Here is a 10,865-nt window from a genome sequence, read left to right on the forward strand (position 1 = left end):
TGAAATAAACACTTCAACGATTTATATCAATTTATAAAAGCAATTTATAAATATTTTCATATTTTTAATAATATACTTCATTACTTCACTACAATAAACTTTTAGTCAAATAATGAAAAAAAGAAACAGGTTTCAAATCAAATAAAAACAGTAAATAAACGTTTCAATAAAAATATATTGCGTTAAATAAATAAGGAATGTTTTTAAAATCCCAAAATAGCAAACTCCAGACATATTACAATTAACAACGATACAGTCAACAAATGTCAGCAAATAATGAAAAAAAAAGGGGCAATGAATAAATGTCAACCTAACAAGATAAACTTAATATGGTTGTTCTTTGTTTAAAACAACATAATTCTTTGTTTGATTTGGGTGTAGAAAGTTTTCAGTTTTTTATAAATGAATATAGCAAAGTATATTGTGACGATAACATTCAATTTCAATTAAGTTATGCATTAAAGCATAAAAGTATTCAATATGCAAGTCAAACAAACTTTATCTTTAATCAAATTGAAGAAAAGCCATTGAACAGTTTTGTCAAAAGGACATTTTAATTCACCTATTTTAAATGATTTTAGATATTGACCAAAGTTTAAAAAAATAAAACATTATACTGGCAAAATTTCATATTTGTTAAGCAAATCGTAATTTCAAAATACGTGTTAATGTAAATAAGAGACTTCTTTGGTTTTGAAGAACACTCAAAAAATATGTCTAACGATACTTTTCTTAAATTTCTAAATTCTGTTTTAAGTAGTTCTGTAACAAATTTTCCTAACGTAACATACTTGTAACAAAAGCGTTTCTCTTAATAGCATTTTAATCAGCAAGATTATTTCTTCATGTGAATAATTTGCAAAATGCCTTGTTATTTTGTGTTTTTGATGACATGGACAAAAGTTAAACCACAAAAGAGTTCTATCTGTAGTTTACCAAGGTTTTTCTTTAAATTTTAGATTTTTTAATTAAAGTTAGATTTTTGTCACATTTAATTGCCTTTGTTTTGCTATTTGACTTTCTTACTGATTTTAAAGTTAAATTAATTTGATCACATAAAAATTAGGAATTTATATGTTTACAGGCTTTCACGACATTTTCAAAAAAAATTTAGGACCATCAAACATATTACTTGTATTTCAAGTTATCATAACATCTAAAATACATTTCGAATGAGAATTTATATCAATCGTTTTCCCAAAACAGCAACTTCCTGATACAATAACATTTTTGTAACATACACCTTGTCACAGAGAATAATAGTAGTAATTTCCTAGCAGAAATTTCCAAATTAAAAAAAAGTAGTAGAAGACTCCTTGCAATTTTAGAATAAACTAAAAATCTATTTGAGAGGAAAATTGTGCATTTTAGTTTAACCTTTTTGAAGTTTTGATGTCAATCAGATCATATAATAAAGTGTCGTCTCTGGGAAATCTATAAATTTTTTAAAACGTTTTTAAATCGTTTGACTTCTTCAATGATAAATAATTGGTAGTACAGCAATAGACACATTTCACTATTTTTCATAAACATAAACAAATTTCACTATTTTCTTAATAGGCTAAATAAATAAACCAACAGACGGTGCTATTTAACTTAGTCTTTATAATTATAAACCTCTTCATTTAATGTTTGCTACCCACTTTAGTAAAAAAAGTTTTATTCACGGAGAGTGGATATTTTACAGAATTACTGTCTTTGCTACACAATTTTTTTTTTTGGCACAGGTTCTCGCTTGATGACTTTTAGCCACTACGTAAGACCTCCTTGGTAATAAAAAGATTTCACCTAAATAGCTTCAATATATAACAAATTATCGGGGACATGTATAGAGTTGTTTCAAAATATGACAAATTGACTTTAGCTACAGTTGCTAAAGTCGATTTGCCATTTTATTTAACTCCCAGTTCAATTTAAGTTGATACGCTGCAAAACGTTTGACATTCTTTTAAAAATTTATGGGCATGTGAGACCAAACCCGATAAAAACATGGGTTTTTTTAGTGAAGCATTTCATTTTTCTGAATGATATATTTTCGTAACATAGTCAACTTGGCTCAGATAAAGTTTTAAATAAATTTTTGAAGCGCCGCATTTTGATTACTGGTAACCTGCATATCTTATTTAAATTATTTTTCTCTTTTGCATGAAAAAAAAATGTATGTAAAAAAAAAAGAAGAGAAAAAAAACTGACAGTAGCAATTGCTACACTTGCTACAGCCTGGATCCGCTCCTGTATCTGAAGTAACAAAAAATTGTTGTCTTTTTATTTTTCTTATTTTTATTTTTCATTTTTAAAAAACACTGATAGTTTTTATATTAAGAAACATAATTAATTTACGTTATACTTAGTTAAACTTGTTATACCACGTTTTATTATGTTACTTTATACATAGTGTTATTTTGTTATATTTAATACGTTGCATCATAGTATGTCATATAATTGTAACATATCGAATTGTAAATTTATTGATGTTGTAAAAAAAAAATTTCCAGTTAAATATATAATATCATATTCAATATATAATATATAAAGATTACTTATGATATTTAAAAACACAAGCAGTCAAATAAGAAAATGTAATGTTTAAATTTTTTTTTTTGCAAACGAGTATAAAATTTATAAATAAAAATTATTCCGTAAGATTTAAAACATAAGTTTTTGTTTGATAAAGAAATGAGTTTAATGATTTTGCCATACTTAAATTGGCTTTCAGAAAAGAGTTTTATAGCTTAGGTCCTCTAAAAGTTAGGCTATATTCTGTGCATTTTTTTACTTGTTTAGGTAATTTATATTTGTTACTTTGATTTATTCTTAAAAAATACTTCTCATTTAGATTTTTATTAAATCTTCTTATAAAGACTTCAGGAGTTAGATCATTGTTATATTTATACATAAAGTTTAGGTGTAGGTAAATATTTTATAGTTTTCGATATTCCTAAATCCAAATTTCGATATTATTCTGAATAGGTATTGTCGACATTACTCCTTCTAAATGAATTTTGACACTTTTTTTTTTCGAATTAATTCCTTATAATTAACATTTAATATTAATCCAAAAAAAACGTTTTGATCAAAAAAATTTCGTGTTATTTCCGTTTTTCGAGCAATTTTTTTCCATATTATTCTGCTTTCCCAATTTTTGATTGTATATATTTTATATGTGCCATGGTAAATGACCATCCACAATAACAATAACAATAAGGTGTAGTTGAAGATAAAATATCAAAAAATTTAGGTATAATGTACAAAGCAAAGCAGTTATTACATCGATCTTGTTTAAAAAGCATTTACTTTTCTTTTATTCATTGCTACTTATGCGAACATTGCTTGGTGTAGCACTAACGCGACGAAAATAAAAAAATTGCTTAGCAAACAAAAACAGGCTATAAGGATAATTTCAAACGTAGATCGCTTCTCACACACACAAACACTATTTAATGAACTCAATATCCTAAATGTATATAAACTAAACCTCTATCAAGTTCTTATTTTCATGTTCAAACTTGATAAAAATATATTACCAATCTTATTTTATTCAATTTTTGAAAAAATAAATCACATATACCCTACTAGATTTTCAAAATACAACTACATTCAATCCAAAACTTATTATTCCGCTATTGTAAAGCGAGGACCAAAGTTGTGGAATATAATATTAAATAATGAAATGAAAACTAATTATTCTCTAAACCAATTCAAAACAAAACTTAAGCAATTACTTTTGTTAACTGAAAATGAATTAAATTTTTTTTAATAAAACTTCTTTATATTAGAAATCAATAATTAATAGTTAATTAATTACTTTAGATTATTAATACATAATTAATCAATAATTGTACAAATATTTTTATCATTTTAAATGATAATCTTCTTTTTGAGAAATTTATTTTTTATTTTTGCGTTATTTATTAATCTTTTACTTTTATTTTATACTGTTTATTTGCTTTTACTTAATTGGCAATGAAAAGTATTATAAATATAATTAAATAAGTTAAACTATAAAATGCTCTACCAATAAAATGTTTTTATATAAAATCATATCTTCTTATTTTAAACCAATTCTTAAATGTTATTTTTGCCATTTAATATTTTAATAAATTTTGTTTCTTTTATTTTACAAAGCAATTGTTATATCTTATTTTTTGAAAAACTATAAATTTTAAACGATATGCGATATATTTAAATTTTCTTTTATAATATATATCAGAGATATATACATTGAAACTATATTTTATTGTCAAACTATATTTTGTCTAGTAATGACGCATTTTTCGGGGCTTAATGATAAGACTAAATTTGTCTTCTTCTAGCCCCGGTCATGTTATTATTTTTTTATAAGTTACGACTGTAAATTTTTTTTTTATCGGCAAAAAAGTGTAAATAAAAAAAAAAAAAAAAAAAAAAAAAACTTCTAAAAACTTTATAGTATCTTGTTTTTTAATTTGTTTATAGTTTACAATAAGTTTTCGCAGTTTTAGAGGAAGGTTTTCTTCTTGTGTTTTTTTATAAATCAAGGTATATTGTGTTTTTTCAACGTTAAGAAAAAGTTTATTTGACCTGAACCAATCATTTACTTTTTCTAATTCAATGTTCGTATCAGCATATAGTTGATTCATAATGCTATTAGATAAAAATAGATTATTTTTTTCTGAAAACATGACAGCATTTAGTTTTACTGATGCATTATTAAAATCATTAACATAAATTAAAAATAAGAGTGATCCTAGAATCGATCCTTGAGGCACTCCACACAGAATATTCAGTATTCCGGATTTCTTGTTTTGAACATATTGTTTTTCTAGATATATAACTTTTTATACAATGATATAATTAACTGCATCTTCGTTAGTATTATGACAAACATAGATATCATTCCAATTTTCTATATTTAATTTATTCGATAGTTCATTTATATTAGTAATTGTTAAGTTACTTTTTTTAAATTTGTAAACTTTGGCTGAGTATCTTGAGTACCTTTTTTAATGGTCAGGATATGATGGATAGATCGGGAAATGATCGCTTATATCTGTTTTATAAAATGCCTGACTGAAATGACGTTTCTAAGTATATGTTTCTAAGTATATTATCAATTGCTGTTTTTGAGATTTTATTCACTCGAGCAGGTTTATTGATTACTGCTTTAAATTTTTCAAAGTTTTTACGCACGCTTATGTTTAAATGAGATGTAGAAAAAGACATCTTTTTTAATTTTAAAATTATAAGGATCAAAATATGATGTTTTCATTAAGTTTATTTGAGTTTCTATGATAATATTTAAACTATCTTCAGAGAAGTTAAGAAAACCCATTAAAGTATCAAAATTTAAAGTTTTAAAATCATCGTTAGCAAAAAAATTTTCAGCCATTTAAAAAAATAATAATAAAAGATAAAATAAACAAGAGCTTATTCAAGAACTCATATAATAATATTACTTATTTTTAAATAGTCGGCAAAATTTCAACTACATCTACATTTTTTTGCCTAAATTCGTGTACTGTCAATTTATTATATAGAACTTTGGCATAACAGCCATTTTATCTAATGTTTAACTAATAGTTCTTTACGAATTCTTCTAGTTGTTTCACTAAAATTCTTTTTAATATATAATGGTACCATTTAGTTTGTTTACAACTCAATGAGCACGTTCAATCCACATGAAGAGTCTCTTGTTACGACTTTGGGTTGATTAGGAGAACTGAGGCAATTGCGTAGCTAATTGCTTGGGATGCCATTTTCTATCTATAAATGATTGTAATAAAGTACTGACGCAGTAAAACCACTGGTTTAGGAGCTCTCTCCTTGTATGCACCTGTATGCTTTAAGTACCCCCTCCCCCTATAGCTCCACCTTTCTGCGCACACATGCATTATTTATTAAAAAATCAATCACCTTTTTTCTAACGCATGAATTTTTCAAAACGTTAAAAACAAAAAAAAAATTAGTTAATTCGGCATATCTAACTTAAATAAAAAATGTTAATTTTTCACAGTTGCATTACTAGGGTTGGTGTCACCTAGTGCGATAAACTTTTTTGGTGTCACCCCTCTAGACTTATATTAACTGGGCCGACAACACGGGTTTTAAATTTCTAAAAAAAAAAAAGGTCTAGAAAGTACAACCTTTTGATTTTTGTGTGAAATAAAAACCTGAAAACTATTGGTTAGGCCACACGCAAAAATAAACCAACACAAGCATAATCAGTTTTTTCATACTTGCATTTTTTTTTATTTTATTGTCACCCCTATGTGTCAGGTTGTGATGGTGTTACCCCCATAATGATGCCGCTGATTTTTTAAACTCTTGAAACTCGCTGTTTTTGTTACAAAATAGGAATTCAAGTTTTAGAAGACCAACCTGTCTTTGATGCCGTTTTAAACACCCCCTCTCTCCCTTTGCACGTATTTGTACGTTTTTGGGCACCTCCTCCCTGATACCTGTGTACATACTTTATGGAAGACCCCACACACATTAATTCCATTGCCGTGAAATCAAATTTCAACCCTCTGACTAAATTATATGTGCTTCCGTTTACCACCTCTTCATTTAATCACCTAACTCTTTATTTTTTATCGTTCTCCTTTTTCCAATGACTATGGTGGTTTGGAATATGTCAAGATCTCTCCAAATTTTTTAACTCGTACTTCCTCTCTGGTTTTTGCTTTTTTGAGCAGTTATTTATAATTGTAATTTTTTTTTTATCTTTATTTCAAGAACAAAACTAACAAAATAATTAACAAAACCTTTTTTTAATAAAAAATAAGAATTTTTAATAAAACATAACAAAATAACTTTTCTTTCTCGAGAATAAGCGTCTTTTTATTATTGCAAGAAGTCTAAGTAAAAAGATGTCAATATTTTCAAAGTAAAAAGTTCCACCTCAAGTCTAAGTAAAAAGATGTATCTAATGTTTTCAATTTAATAAATCTCGTAACTAATCTCAAAATTTAGGTTCTAGAGACTTTTGGAAAATCTTCTTCAGTGTCATAACAAAGTAAGTCTGACATTCTATCTTTTTTACAAGGGTAAAACCTTATTGTTTTTCCTAAGGATTACGCAGAACTATTTGCAAAGAATTTTTCCGTTATTCCATTTCTCAAATTAAATGGCCGTACACTTCCTTGCATTCCTGTTAAAAAGCTTAACCCTTCATTGTTAGACATCCAAATCACTCTAGCTTCAATTGCTTTCTCAATTAAACTCTTCATTCCTTTTATTTTATATTTCTTCTGATTCGATTCTTGAATCTTATGGTAATTGAATCTTATGGTAATTGAATCTTATGGTAATACTCTTCCTGCCATTCTAGTTAAACTGGTTAGCTCAGAATTCCCTTCAATTCTCTCTAAACTATTTAATAAGTGACTAAATCTTTTTTTCTTGCCTGCTGGAAAATGGCATCTGTGGTTCTAACTTCTAAAAAAATACCTTTTTAAAAAAAATTAAAAAATACAATTTAAGAGCTGTGGGGGTGTATTATTAAAAGTTAAAACACAACTTCACCCCCACCCACCCTTAAATTATCCAATCAGTTTTCTTTCTATTATTAGCAAGATTTTTGAATCTTTAATTAGCAAATTTCTGATTTTATCTTGAATCAAATAATTACTCTCTGACAATCAATACGGATTTTGAACTTCTCGTTCTACGACTGACTTGCTGAGTGATATAATGGAAAGGTTCTATCGTGCATTAGATTAGGGTGGTAATGCAAAGGCTTAACCTTTCAAAAACTTTTATAAAGTTTTGTTTGCTGATATTCTCTATAAACTTACTTTATATAGTGTATCTGGGAAAATTTTTGAGATTGTTAAATTATTTCTTTCTAACCGCAGTATCAAAGTCATCCTCAAAGGCCAACGCTCTTTTTAATTTCCAGTAACTTCTGGGGTACCACAAGGTTCCATTGTTGGTCCTGATTTGTCTCTTATCTACATTAATAATCTTCCTGACAACCTTACATCTAAAGTAGCTCTTTTTGCTGATGACTCAACTTTATATTCTTGTCTTGACAAAAAAACCTTTTTTCTTGATCGCATAGAACAGGCAGCCAATCTTGAATCTGATCTCACTTCTGTAACAGATTGGAGCTTGCAGTGGTTTGTGAATTTTAACTCCAACAAAACTCAGTTATTTATTAAAAACAACAGTTGCAATATTGTTGACATTCCTACTTTACGTCTTCTCGAATTATTATTCACCACTGATCTTTCATAAAAACCAAATTTACATTCTATTGCAAAGCATTTTCTTTAGTTTTCATTAGCATGAAAAAGAGAATTGCGTCACAACTAAGCAAACTAACATGATAAAGAGAATTTCGGCTCAACTAAGCAAATGTTAACTATTTAATGATTAGCATTTGTTTAGTAACTTAGCAAATAAGTAGTAAAGTAAGCTTACGACGGATTCAATTCTACAAATCTCTTCTTTTTTTGTCCCTTATGGAATACTGTTGCCATATTTGGACTGGATCAACTAATGATGCTTTTTCTCTTCTAGACAAGGTCCAGAAGTGGAAGTTTTTCTATCCCACTAAAACAATTCCTCATCCCACCTAAAGTTTTTTAAGTCTTTCGTTAACTGTTTTCTTGTACTTTAACAATATTTTTTGTTTTTTGTAACTCCCAACTTAATAGTGATTGCTTGTCTTGCTGCCTTGCTGAATGTGACTTAGTTTGAAAAATAATAGAAATATTGTTTACAAGCAGTTTTAAGAGTCACTCACAAAGAATAAGTATGTCTTTTGATGATAGCAAATGCAATTATAAAGAGAGTTTTATTGTTAATAAAAACTTTTTTAACTTAATTTATTGTTATCGTCATTAGCAAAGAGTTTTGAATACCAGCTAGCACGTGCGTGTTAAATCAGCCCTATCTATAAATGATTTACTACAACAACAATCTTTTGTTCTTATCAGAAAAGATTACACTGTTTTCTGTCTTTTCAAGCTTTTGTCTTGTTTAGATTTTTCCAGCTTTTTGAAGGTTTATATGTTGCAAAGGAAGATTAACTTGTTATTCGAAAACCACTATATAATAGTTCAACAGCTTTTCTATTATCAAGTTATTTTACATGTTCTACAAAATACTGTATTGAATGATATATATATATATATATATATATATATATATATATATATATATATATATATATATATATATATATATATATATAAATTTATATATAAAATAAGAATAATATTGTATTTTGATATTCTTGATAGCTTAACTTAAAAAAACTAAATTTTATTACCATTGATTTAATACTTTTGATACATTTGAGCTATTTCCATAGAGAGCATTTCCACAGTGTGATGCTGTATAAAAGCATTATTCTGTGGAAATGCTCTATTATTCTTTTCCTTAAGTCATGTTATTACCAGCATCAATGAAACTGTTTAGAACGCTTTTCGCTAACGCGCACTCTACATTGCATTGCATCCTTTGTATGGCTCGTTGTAAATCGTTATCAATAACTTAATATCTTTTCAGACTTTATGAAGTGCCATAATTATACAATTTCCATAATATGAAATAGCGATTCCTTTTTTTTAAAATCTATGTTCTTAAAGAATTGCTTTTTTGAATTCTTTAAGAATGTATATGGCCCGAATTTACACCCTCATGATCCCTAGGTTAAATTAAATTTTGGAGCCCTCAAAAATATTTTGAATGAAAAACCATTATATAGTCTATATAGCATTAAACTGTTTGCTGTTTGTTTTAGTATCTTTAATTCTTTAGTTTTGCGCTACGGCTTTTATGAAGATTTGTTCTAGAATTCCTTCAGGCAGATTTAGTCTCCATGGGATTTAGTATTGCAGTTGTTAATGATTGCGTAAATAGAACTTTACATAATGTTAATAATTGTCCAGAGAAAATTGTTGTGCAGCAATCAATACAATCATGAAAATAATACTTTTTAAAACTCATTAAAACCTAAGAAAACATTTTTTAAACTCATTTTGGGGCCACCAAAACTTTGGGGCTTAAGGCTGCAACCTACTTAACCTATAGATAAATCTGGCTCTGGACGTATGCAAAAGAGTTTGTCATCCCTAAACCACATCGAAAAATAAAAAACTTGTGATAAAACTTAGGTTATATCATTATCTCCTATTACAAAGAACACATTTACGTGTTTGCAAATGTCCTTTTTTCCCAACTGTTATTATTTTAGCTTAAGTCTTCTAACCAAAAACAAAGAAAAGTGACTAATTGATTAAGAAAGTGAGTAAATATGTACAGCAATGCTATATGTACAGCAACCTCAACATAGACATAAATAACAGTAGCGTTCAAAACTTCATTAAAAAAAAAATTCATAGTAAATACTACATGTTTGAATAAATAAAATGTAAGACTTTTGGAGAGTATGGTAAGAAGTATATTTACATATTGTGGTGGCTGTGGTACTGGTAGCCTTTTGTCGTGTGGGACAAATGCTGTAGATGATGGTATGTCTGAGTATTTAAGAGCTCGTCTCCCTTTAGCTATTTTGTGCCTCGTAATATCAATCATGCAAAAGTAACAGCTATTTTGGTGGTCAGTGCGGTGGCTATTAGGTCCAAGGCTATAAAACTTGTCATAAGGGCCCCAAAATTCTTTAAAATTTTTCCATCAGGCATTACAAAAAAAACAAAAACTTCTTGCATTTGCAAAAGGGCCCCTAAATTTGCAAATGGGCATCTAGACTCGCTGGGCATTTGTGGGTGGGGTGTGTGGGGGAGCTGTGTTTTTGTGAGACCTTTTTTTTAGTTATTAAGGTGCTCCAAGAAGACCTATTGGTCTTATCACAGAACACCGTGGAAAAGCGTTTAACCAGTAAGTTTGCACCTCCGTCCTTACCCATATCGTTTATT

This window comes from Hydra vulgaris, chromosome 01 (assembly GCF_038396675.1).
Source record: "Hydra vulgaris chromosome 01, alternate assembly HydraT2T_AEP".
NCBI lineage: Eukaryota > Metazoa > Cnidaria > Hydrozoa > Anthoathecata > Hydridae > Hydra > Hydra vulgaris.